The sequence below is a fragment of the Aotus nancymaae genome, unplaced genomic scaffold (assembly GCF_030222135.1).
Source record: "Aotus nancymaae isolate 86718 unplaced genomic scaffold, 86718_ANA_hifiasm-v0.15.2.pri h1tg000040l, whole genome shotgun sequence".
Taxonomy (NCBI): Eukaryota; Metazoa; Chordata; class Mammalia; order Primates; family Aotidae; genus Aotus; species Aotus nancymaae.
The window spans coordinates 110,875,497-110,884,852 of NW_026988454.1; the positions used below are offsets into that span (position 1 = coordinate 110,875,497).

The 9,356-nt window shown below is 37.4% G+C and overlaps 1 pseudogene; it reads left to right on the plus strand.

Annotated features, from left to right (window-relative positions):
* Positions 1–8,648: 8,648 nt before the first annotated feature.
* LOC105709592 (small ribosomal subunit protein uS8-like) lies at positions 8,649–9,030 on the plus strand (annotated as a pseudogene).
* Positions 9,031–9,356: the final 326 nt, after the last annotated feature.

The window sequence follows — 9,356 nt, forward strand, 5'->3', positions numbered from 1 at the left end:
ATAGATATATATGTAAAACACTGAGAAATATAGACAAATTTCTGACCTAAATTAGAAATTGCAAGGAAGAAATAATGCATACGCTTGGAATACAGGTGAAAAATGTAAAGCATGTTCTCAGCATAGGTAAGGTTATAGGTAGTAAAAAAATTTAAACGGTCTTAGAAATAAGAATTATAAAACATATCCAGCTCTTCAAAAATGCTACAGACAGCTAAGTTACATGGGCTTGAGTCCATTTGCCAGTGACACCTTTTTAAAAATGTGTATTTGGTAACACAGCTCCTTCAGTGCTCTCATGTCATTAGTCTGAGAGTCACATGTAGATGTCAATCGACTATACCAGTACACTTCCCCAAACCACATATTTTTTCTTGCCATTCCAATGAAGGGAGAGAAATGAAAGAAATAATTTACTGAATTCTTTTAGGCCTTCAGTCTGGTCTAGTATCTACATGCAGTTCTTAAGCATGTAAAACTTTGTCTAATGATGTATGATCTGACAAGACATTAGCTAAAATGCACGAAAGAAAAAAAATTTAGTTAACGCAAATGCTTCCAAAAGCCTAAATATGTATTTAAAACATTTGTAGTTTCACATTACAAAATACATATTAATGTTAGCGGTAGACAAAATGATGCACAATAAAATGCAGATTTTAATTCAACACAATGTCTAAAATTAGTGACTTAAATTTGCTACAGTAGTTAAGGTTTATAAATTAGCTTTACTGAAGCTACACAAGATTTCTGAAAGAAACATTAGCAGTTGAACATGCATTTATCACTCTGAAATAGACACACTCTGCCACATTGCTTTTGAAATCATCTGGGCGGCCTTAAATGAACCGGTGGCCGTTTCATTAAAGGCTTGATGGCATAATTTGGTCTGTGATTTCAATTTGTTCAACTGGCCACTTTAAAGAGAGTTAATTTCTCCCTATGCTTAAATTTACTGCCCAGTGCTGCCTCATTAATGCATTAGATCTCCATGAACAATTTGTTCATTTGATCCCCAGGCCTTTCCCCAAGATTCATTCAACACACTTTTATTAAGCACTTACTAAGTGCCGAATGCTGTTCTAGATCCTGGGGATACAGCAGTGAACAATGCAACAATTCCTGACCTTATAAACTTTTATTCAACTTTGGGTGATACCAATGATAAACAAGATAAAGGGGTAAAATATAAACACCGTTAGGTTTGTAAGAGCGTCAAAAAGAAAAATAAAGCAGAGCTGGGTGACAGAAAGCATGCTGGCGTTGGGAAAGAAAAGGAATGTTGAACAATTAGATGAAGGCAGGGGAAGACCTCCCTGAGAAGGTGACACTTAGGTCAAGACCTGAAGTCAGTGAGGGAGTGAACCCTGTAGCTATCTAGGGAATCAGAAGAGAGAAGACACAGCAAGTACAGAGGCACTGCAGGAGTTGCTTCTCAAGGAATTCCAAGTGGAATGAATGATGGAGAGTGTAGGAGCTGAGGTCAGAGGGTAAGGGGGACGGACCAGCTAGGACTCTGGCAACGATGATGAGAACTTCAGCTTTTCTCTGTTGAGATATGAAGTAACTAAAGGGTTTTGGGTAGTGGAGAGACACTTACATTAAGAAGGTCTCCTAATCTTTTGAACCAGAGACTAGTGCTTACTTAGGGTCAGGTAAGTAAACCAGTTGGTTGTAGCTGTGATCACAAAAACAAAATAAGGATCCCAAATTTAGCAAGAGGCAGCAGTGATGAGGAAGAAACTTTGCTGATGTCTGCATTCAACACTGATGCACATGTGTAATCAACAGCACATCTCCACTCCATGTCTCCTAACTATTTCCCTACATAATCCTCAAATTGCAGATGAAGCCAAGCAGCAAAAAGTCCTTTTAAATCTCTATATAGATCCCACTAAATCCAAATGTTTTATAAAATAAACTTTCATAAAATAACACAGAACTGAAAATGACCCTCCAAGGCTGAAAGTCCTAAAAGTAAAAGTCTTTCTGCAAATCCCTTAATTTTTAGAACCCACACATGTTCTTTCCTACCACTAGCTTCTTTGCAAATGAGAACATCGCTTCTAGTTCATGACAATGTTTTAACTCTCCAGCTTGCTCTTCTACCCAGGAGGCACATAATTATAAAGAGTGAAAAACATATTCATTAACATTCACCTGGTATATACTGTTGTCATCTTAGTTAAGTGGTGGCATCTCTGCTTGTAGTAAAAGAGAGTACGGTTCACAGAAAACCTGAAAGTAAATTCTCGTATAGAATGTTTAAATTGCAATACCCATGAACTGAGCCAAGTACTGAAACAAAAAGAAACCTATTGCCATATGGATTGATATGTGATTCCTTGGCTCTTTTACCACTACTTGTTTGAGGATCAAGCAGTCTCCAATTTCTGAAGTGGGCAGTTTTCAAAATTGTCTTTTTTTTTTACCATGATTTGGAACTTTAAAACATTTTCCCCGAGAAGCAAGATTATTGATAGTGTTCAGATTCCTGGGTGAGATCTTGAAGAATTCTCAATCCAGAGTATAGTTGAGTTGTGGCAAAGATGTGATGGGCAAGCCAAGGGCAGAAGGGAGAGCAGGAGGAAAAGGAGGGGGAAGAGGAAGGAGTTTCTTCTCTCCTTCAGAGTCCCTGAGACACACCCAGCCAACATTTTGAAATTGATTGTTGGATCTGGTACCTTCTCCATTGCTTCCAGTACACGTCTTTTTCCATCTAATCAGTAGCCCTCCTTCCAAGTCTCAAAGACCTTAAGCCTAGTATTATGTAACACTGGGGGCCTGGCCTCTCCCCAAAGTGATCCACGATTCAAAATGACTTAGCTCAACTCCATCTCAAACACAATTTTCTCTGTCTTCAGGATATCTGGTCCAAGCTACAAGTTGGGGAAAAAATTGATCCAAGCACTTTGTTCTGAGGAGTGAATGACTAATAGAACAGACATATATGAAATAGAGGGAAAAAAAGAATGGCTTTTACACAAATGAATCTAGATTGGCAGACTTGCTGTCAGTATGGTGATTGGAAGTGAAACACACAAAGAACAGCATCATTAAGAGAGTAGGAGAAGGGACCCTACCTGGAAAAACACCCCAGGGGTTGGCTGTCATAGTTGGCCCTTCTTTTCTCAGCATGGCTTCTTTCTCTATTTTGAGCCTTGGTTTCATGTTTAATTTTCAATGAAGATGCAATGAAAGTGTAAGTGTTTATGGTGATAAACTTATATTTTGATGGGCCTGAGAATGTGGAGGAGGAGGAGTAGTGAATGGGAAGGTGAGGGTAAAGTTGTAATTTTATTTTTTTGGTGTCAACTTTGTAAGATAAACCACTTCCAAATCTCTGGAAGCCATGTGTGCCCATCTATGTTCACTTTACTTTCTTGTCACATTTTTTCAAACCCAATGAGTATAAAAGTTTTGAACAAAATACGTTGTTTGAAAGGCAACTTATTTTTATCCTCATAAAAACTCAGCATTACAATAACTTATAGAAAGACTATAATACATTTCTCAAGTTTTTAATCATGTCTTGGTGTCTGCAAGCTAGTGATTTTATGACACTTTTCTTTTTAAGTAGAATATTACCGTTCAGTTTAGAAATAAATAGTAAGCCCCAGAAGTGTTAGCTCCATGAAAATAAATAAGAACCATGCGTAAAATAAGAACTTAGCATAGTTACTACTTTAAAAAAGAGCAGCTGAGCCACTACCATAAAACAAAACTAGAAGAATTCAAAAAGATAGTCAATTTATATTCCTGTACCCCATGACATACTTTAAATTCCACAGCCTCCAAACATATTTTTGCATAGAAACTTGGCTGTGGTTCTCCCCCTCCTTTATTACACACCCCACCCACCCCTACCATAAACACGTAATATGCCTCCATCGTAAATTTAAGGGCCATCCTGATGTCACGCCCCTCAGTGACTAGTGAGATTTCCCAGGCTGCAGGAAAATCAAGAGCTGGGAGCACTGTCAACAGGAGTGCAAAGGAAGACTTGGAAATTTTATCGATGACTCCCTCCCTCCAATTTCCTATGTGCCTTTGCATAAGTTGCTAACAACTAAATTAGTTAATGTTCAGGCCCTCAGAACGTGTGAAGTAATCACTCCTTTCTAAAGAGCACAGTGGGGTAATTTTTACTTTTATTTGTTTTCTTTTACATTCATTGTATGTCTTTTTTTTTCCTTCCTTAATTCACGCTCATATGGTTTCCCCCTCTGTGCCTCAGCTATATATTGCTTTGAAAAATCAATAAATCCTTTGCACGTAATAATGCTCACCTACTCTACCTCACAGGGGTGCTGTGATGCGTAATTAATTAATGTGTGTAAAGAGCTGAGGGATCATGCGACGCAAGACGCCGTATAAGTGGGAAGAATCATTATTAATAAGTGTTATTACCCAAATGCCTCTAGATGTCAGCAAAACATCTTTTTAAAAATATAATTGGGCAGCCCGTTTTGAAAAGCCTAGGTTCATTCTTTCTCTTGTGTACAGCAGACACAGGGAGAATGGCATCAGCAGCAATGCCAGTGAAGCCTTTGCTTTTGGCTCAGGGAGGCTCATTTAATCTTGGAGTATAAACTTTGAATAGATGTAAGCATTGGAACAAAGCAGCACTTGGATGCCTTGAGGTCTGAATGGGTGGCAGGCTGGGTCATTTTCTGGACAATCTGTATGAATGATCAGTCTTTTCTCCAAAAATAAATTTTCATTTCCTCATCTCTGAAGCAATCTGTGTTGCTAGTGAATGGATAAGGTGAGAATATATACGGTGTGTATATATACATACATATGTGTGTGTGTATATATATGTTTAAAAATATATATTTAAATATATATGTATTTTTTCTCTCCATGTTCAAATATGCATATGAGGAGTTCATAACAGGAAAATAGGTGTGAGCAGTTTTAAATGTGCTGAGCCCAGTGATACCTGCTCTACCGGCTTCCGTCTGTGATGAAAATGTGAAAATGAGAATTATGGCAATTTCCCACAAAATACAGGTGATGACATTCCAGGCTTGTTTCTGACACAGATTATGTAGTAACCTAAATGATCATTTGCTGATGCTTATCTCAGTAACTAGTTATTTCTTTCTCTGCTCTCCTCTTGTACATCGTTGTGTCCACAGAGATGTAAGTGTGAGGTGTGGATACAGACGAAGTGAACCACAGCCAGGGAACCATGTTATGAAACTTCTCAAAGGTGTGTGTGCTAAGAGGTGGTGAAGTGCCAGGGAAGAAAAGTCAGTTGGGAAAGAGCTCTCATTGAACTTGTTTTAATTCAATTCAATACACCTTGATTTCATGGTTGCATGCTAAGTTAGACAATTTAGTTTACTAAGTACTTCTAAGGGAGGTAATAGTTTTATTTCAAAAGTTCCCAGGATGAAAAAAAATAGTCTCCATATGTTATATTTATAAGTCAAGTATAATAAGATGCAAAGTATTATTTTTTGTCATTATCCAATATCACACACACTTTGCTTCTCAAGGAAATTTCACAAAAAGGTTGGACTATTTATCCAGGTTTTCTTTTAGGTGTTTAGGGGAGTCATTTAAATAATCTAGTTTTCTAGGGCAGAACAGGCACCAGCCTGTGTCCATGCAGTATACCTCGTGTCATATGTACCTCCGGGGCAAGGATGGTATGGCCCTTAATGACCCTGAAATAGTTGTCTCCAGGCCAGATTTTGAGGCTCCAGACCACAAGGATGTGATGAAATACAGTTTGGGTTTGTCATGGACAATGAATATGGTCATTTGCTTTACATGCCTGAGCTTCAGTCAGTCTTGGGGCTGAAAAATTTGAGCCCCCAAAGAGGCAGCCACAGAGAGGGAGGGAGGACAGCAAAAGAGAGAGAAAATGCAAACATTGTTTAACAAGCATTTGCTTTAGTGAATTTAAAATCGCTGAACATTGCTATTATTTTGGAGTGACACACATAGAACTCCACAGGAGCACTTCAGAAGGATTCAGATGTGGGTATTTCCTCCAGGTGTGTAGCTGCTTAGAAGAGTTTAAAGGCATATCTGCTACCAATCCCCATTCTCTGCTTAACCTCCCAGCCTGTATCTTCCTGCACATTTGCCCTGCTTCTCGTGACAGGTCTCCATACCTATGCAGAGATTAAGCCAATCTCTCAGTTTCCCAGTTCCCCTCACGGGACTCTCATAAGACTTAATTAAATAACGTTCATAAAGCATTCTGTTGTTCAGGTGTCCCTGGATAAAATGCAGAGCACAATATTATTGTGATTATTATTAATTAGGATGATCTTGTCTGAGGCAAGGGATGTTTCCTGTCAGCTTTGGAGAGTTCTACCCTGACCTTTAGTTCTGCAGAAGGGATTTGCAATTGAAATGGCTGAACTGTAATCCTTGATCTTGGAGAAATCTTGAGAAAGCAAGAGAGATGACAGAAAAACTGAAGATCTGGAGTTGCCAGGCTGATTTCTAAGAGGAATAAAGGAAGATGTTCCAAACATATTACCAAGGCTCTTAATTCTAGTATTCTTCCCTCCATCTTCAAATAATCAGTTTTTTAAAAAAGTGAAAGGCTGATTTAACAATCCCTGGAGAATGTAGTAGCGACCATTAAGAACCAATATAGGGGTCACCAAAAACAAGCAATTCCTTCCATCTTCAGTTTTTCCTTTGAGAGGATCTTTAGACCAATAATGAGGGAAATGTAATTGACATAAGAGCGAGACTTTTGGGAAACATTTGAAAAAGCTCCTTGTGAGAGCCTTGTGGACAAATTTGAGGACCACTGATTGTATGTGAGTAAATATGGCAGGGCTCCCTCTTAGACTCTGCCTTGCTCAATATTTTTATTTGATAACTCAAATGCCATATCATTTGAAATAAAAGCGAACATGTTAAATGTGTAAAAATTGTTGATAGCTGGGGCTTGATAGTCTAGATTGTTGAAAATAAGAGTCAGGAAAAATTGTAAAGCTCTGCAAACGAAACTGCAAAAGCCTAGGCAGGGAAAGATGTGGCTAAGCATAGGCTATGTGAGTTTTGGCACTGAGCGAGCTTGGCAATATGCTGTGGCAATCGAGAAAGCTAAATACAACTCGGACTTCATCACCCAAACACATTGTTTCATCCTAGGCAAATAAGGGGGATCTCACCAGGCTAGGGCAGGAACTATACGAAGTTTGAGGGCAGAGGTTGTGCTTTATTCATCTGGGTATCGCCACCTGACACAGCGTAGGGACCCAGTAAGTGTTTGTTGAATGAACAAATTTAGGATTTGGAAAGATGCCATATGAAGCAGGATTGATGAAAGTTATGATGTTTAACTTGGAAAAGAGAAGCCTTGGAATGATATGATCGCTATCTCCAAGTATTTGAAGGAGGATTGCCATGTGACAGAGAGACAGGTGGGTTCTAATGGCCCAGGGGATCATTTGGGGACTGCTGTGTTCAGCCTGCTCAGTTGCACAATTCTAGTGGCAGCATTCATATAGAAAATGGCTGAGGAGCCCTGGAAATATGCAGTACCTAGTGCAGCTGTACAGAGAAGTCTCAGAGTATATAAGCTCACAAGGAATGGAAAATGTTTCCCTACATTGAGTCAAAATCAAATAAGGCTTTTCAAAATTCTTTGAACTGTCTTCAAACCTAGAGATGCTGTTGGTCACTTTTCTAAATTATGGAGTTGGTAAAGATGTTCCAGAAACGTTCTGTTTTATAAGGTGGTAATGATGTCAGTTTAAATTTTACCTAAAAAATAATTATCTAAATAGTTTCCCTTAAAGTAGAAGGAACTTGAACATATGTAAATAAGGACAGAATTTGCATGCTGGCTGATAGATTCTATAATTATGCATGTGATTCAGCCACTGGGGGTTTGGCCATCTAGTAGAAAATCAAAAATGAAAACATAGCAATTATAAGCATTACACATTTTAGGATCATTTTACTCTTGGAAATCAGGGCATAATTTATACAAGTAATGGATATAAAAACACTGATATTTTAATTTTAATTGGAATTAGGAGAATATAAGTGATTATTTAATAATGCTATAGAAGGTATTATGTGCTAGGTGCTGTTCTTCATATGATCAGGGTTTTGAAAATATTCCCAAATAAATATGGGAAATACAGCAATGATTATGGCCAATTTGGTTATTCATTTGTTGCATATAAAGACTACCCAACCTAAATGAATGATTTGTAGAAATACAATGTAAATAGCAGCCCCCAAATTTCTCTTACCTTGTCCTTAGAAGCACAACAAAAACTTTAAAAAAATGATAAAGTGCAAGAATTCCATATAATAGGTGATTATAGTATTTTTAAGATTCTGATGCTGTAAAACAGTTAATTCTCAATTTATATTTAATACAAATAATACTTCTCAAATTTAACACATTAAAAAATTTATTTCCACATAAATAAGACTTTTTTTTACATAATTAAATAGTAAGCTAAGCTGTACATATTTGTTACATGGGAAAAAATAAAAATTTACTGCTGTATATAATAAATAATTATTATGTTAGAAGTATTTCATTATATAATTTTGAATTATATTTTGTCTTAGAGTAAAATAGATTTTATTTTTAAAATGTCCCTGTATTTCTCTTTCTGCCACCTTTCTGCAACACCACAAATGTGCACATGAACGTCCTGGCTAATGCTTTCAAGAGCATTAGTAAAGCTGAAAAGAGAGGCAAATGCCAGGTTCTTATTAGACCGTGCTCCAAAGTCATCATCTGGTTTCTAACTGTGATGATGCAGCAAGATAACATTGGCGAATTTGAAATCATTGATGATAACAGAGCTAGGAAAACTGTTGTGAACCTCACAGGCAGGCCAAACAAGTGTAGAGAGATCAGCCCCAGATTTGATGTGCAACTTAACAATCTAGAAAAATGGCAGAATAATCTGTTTCCATCCCACCAGTTTCGTTTCATGGTACTGACAAAAGCAGCTGACATCATGGACCACGAAGAAGCAAGAAGAAAACACAGGAGGGAAAATCCTGGGATTCTTTTTCTAGAGATGTAATACCTATTTACAAATAAAATGCCTCATGGGGAAAAAAGTCCCTATTCTATACCATGCAAACACAGTGCAATGGTTTTTATAAATTACTCATGGTTATATTTTTCTCATGATTATATGTTTCCATGAAAGTGTTTCATGGAAACACTTTTAAAATACTCTAACATCCATTACAGACTAATCTAGAAATGAGACTGAAATCACAGAATGTCAAAGGCCTTTTTCCTGCTAATGTTCTATGTTATGACATCATCACGTATTCACTATTTCTGCTCATAGGATAAGTTCAGTATATTTACTGAAGTTCATCTGGTTTATTCA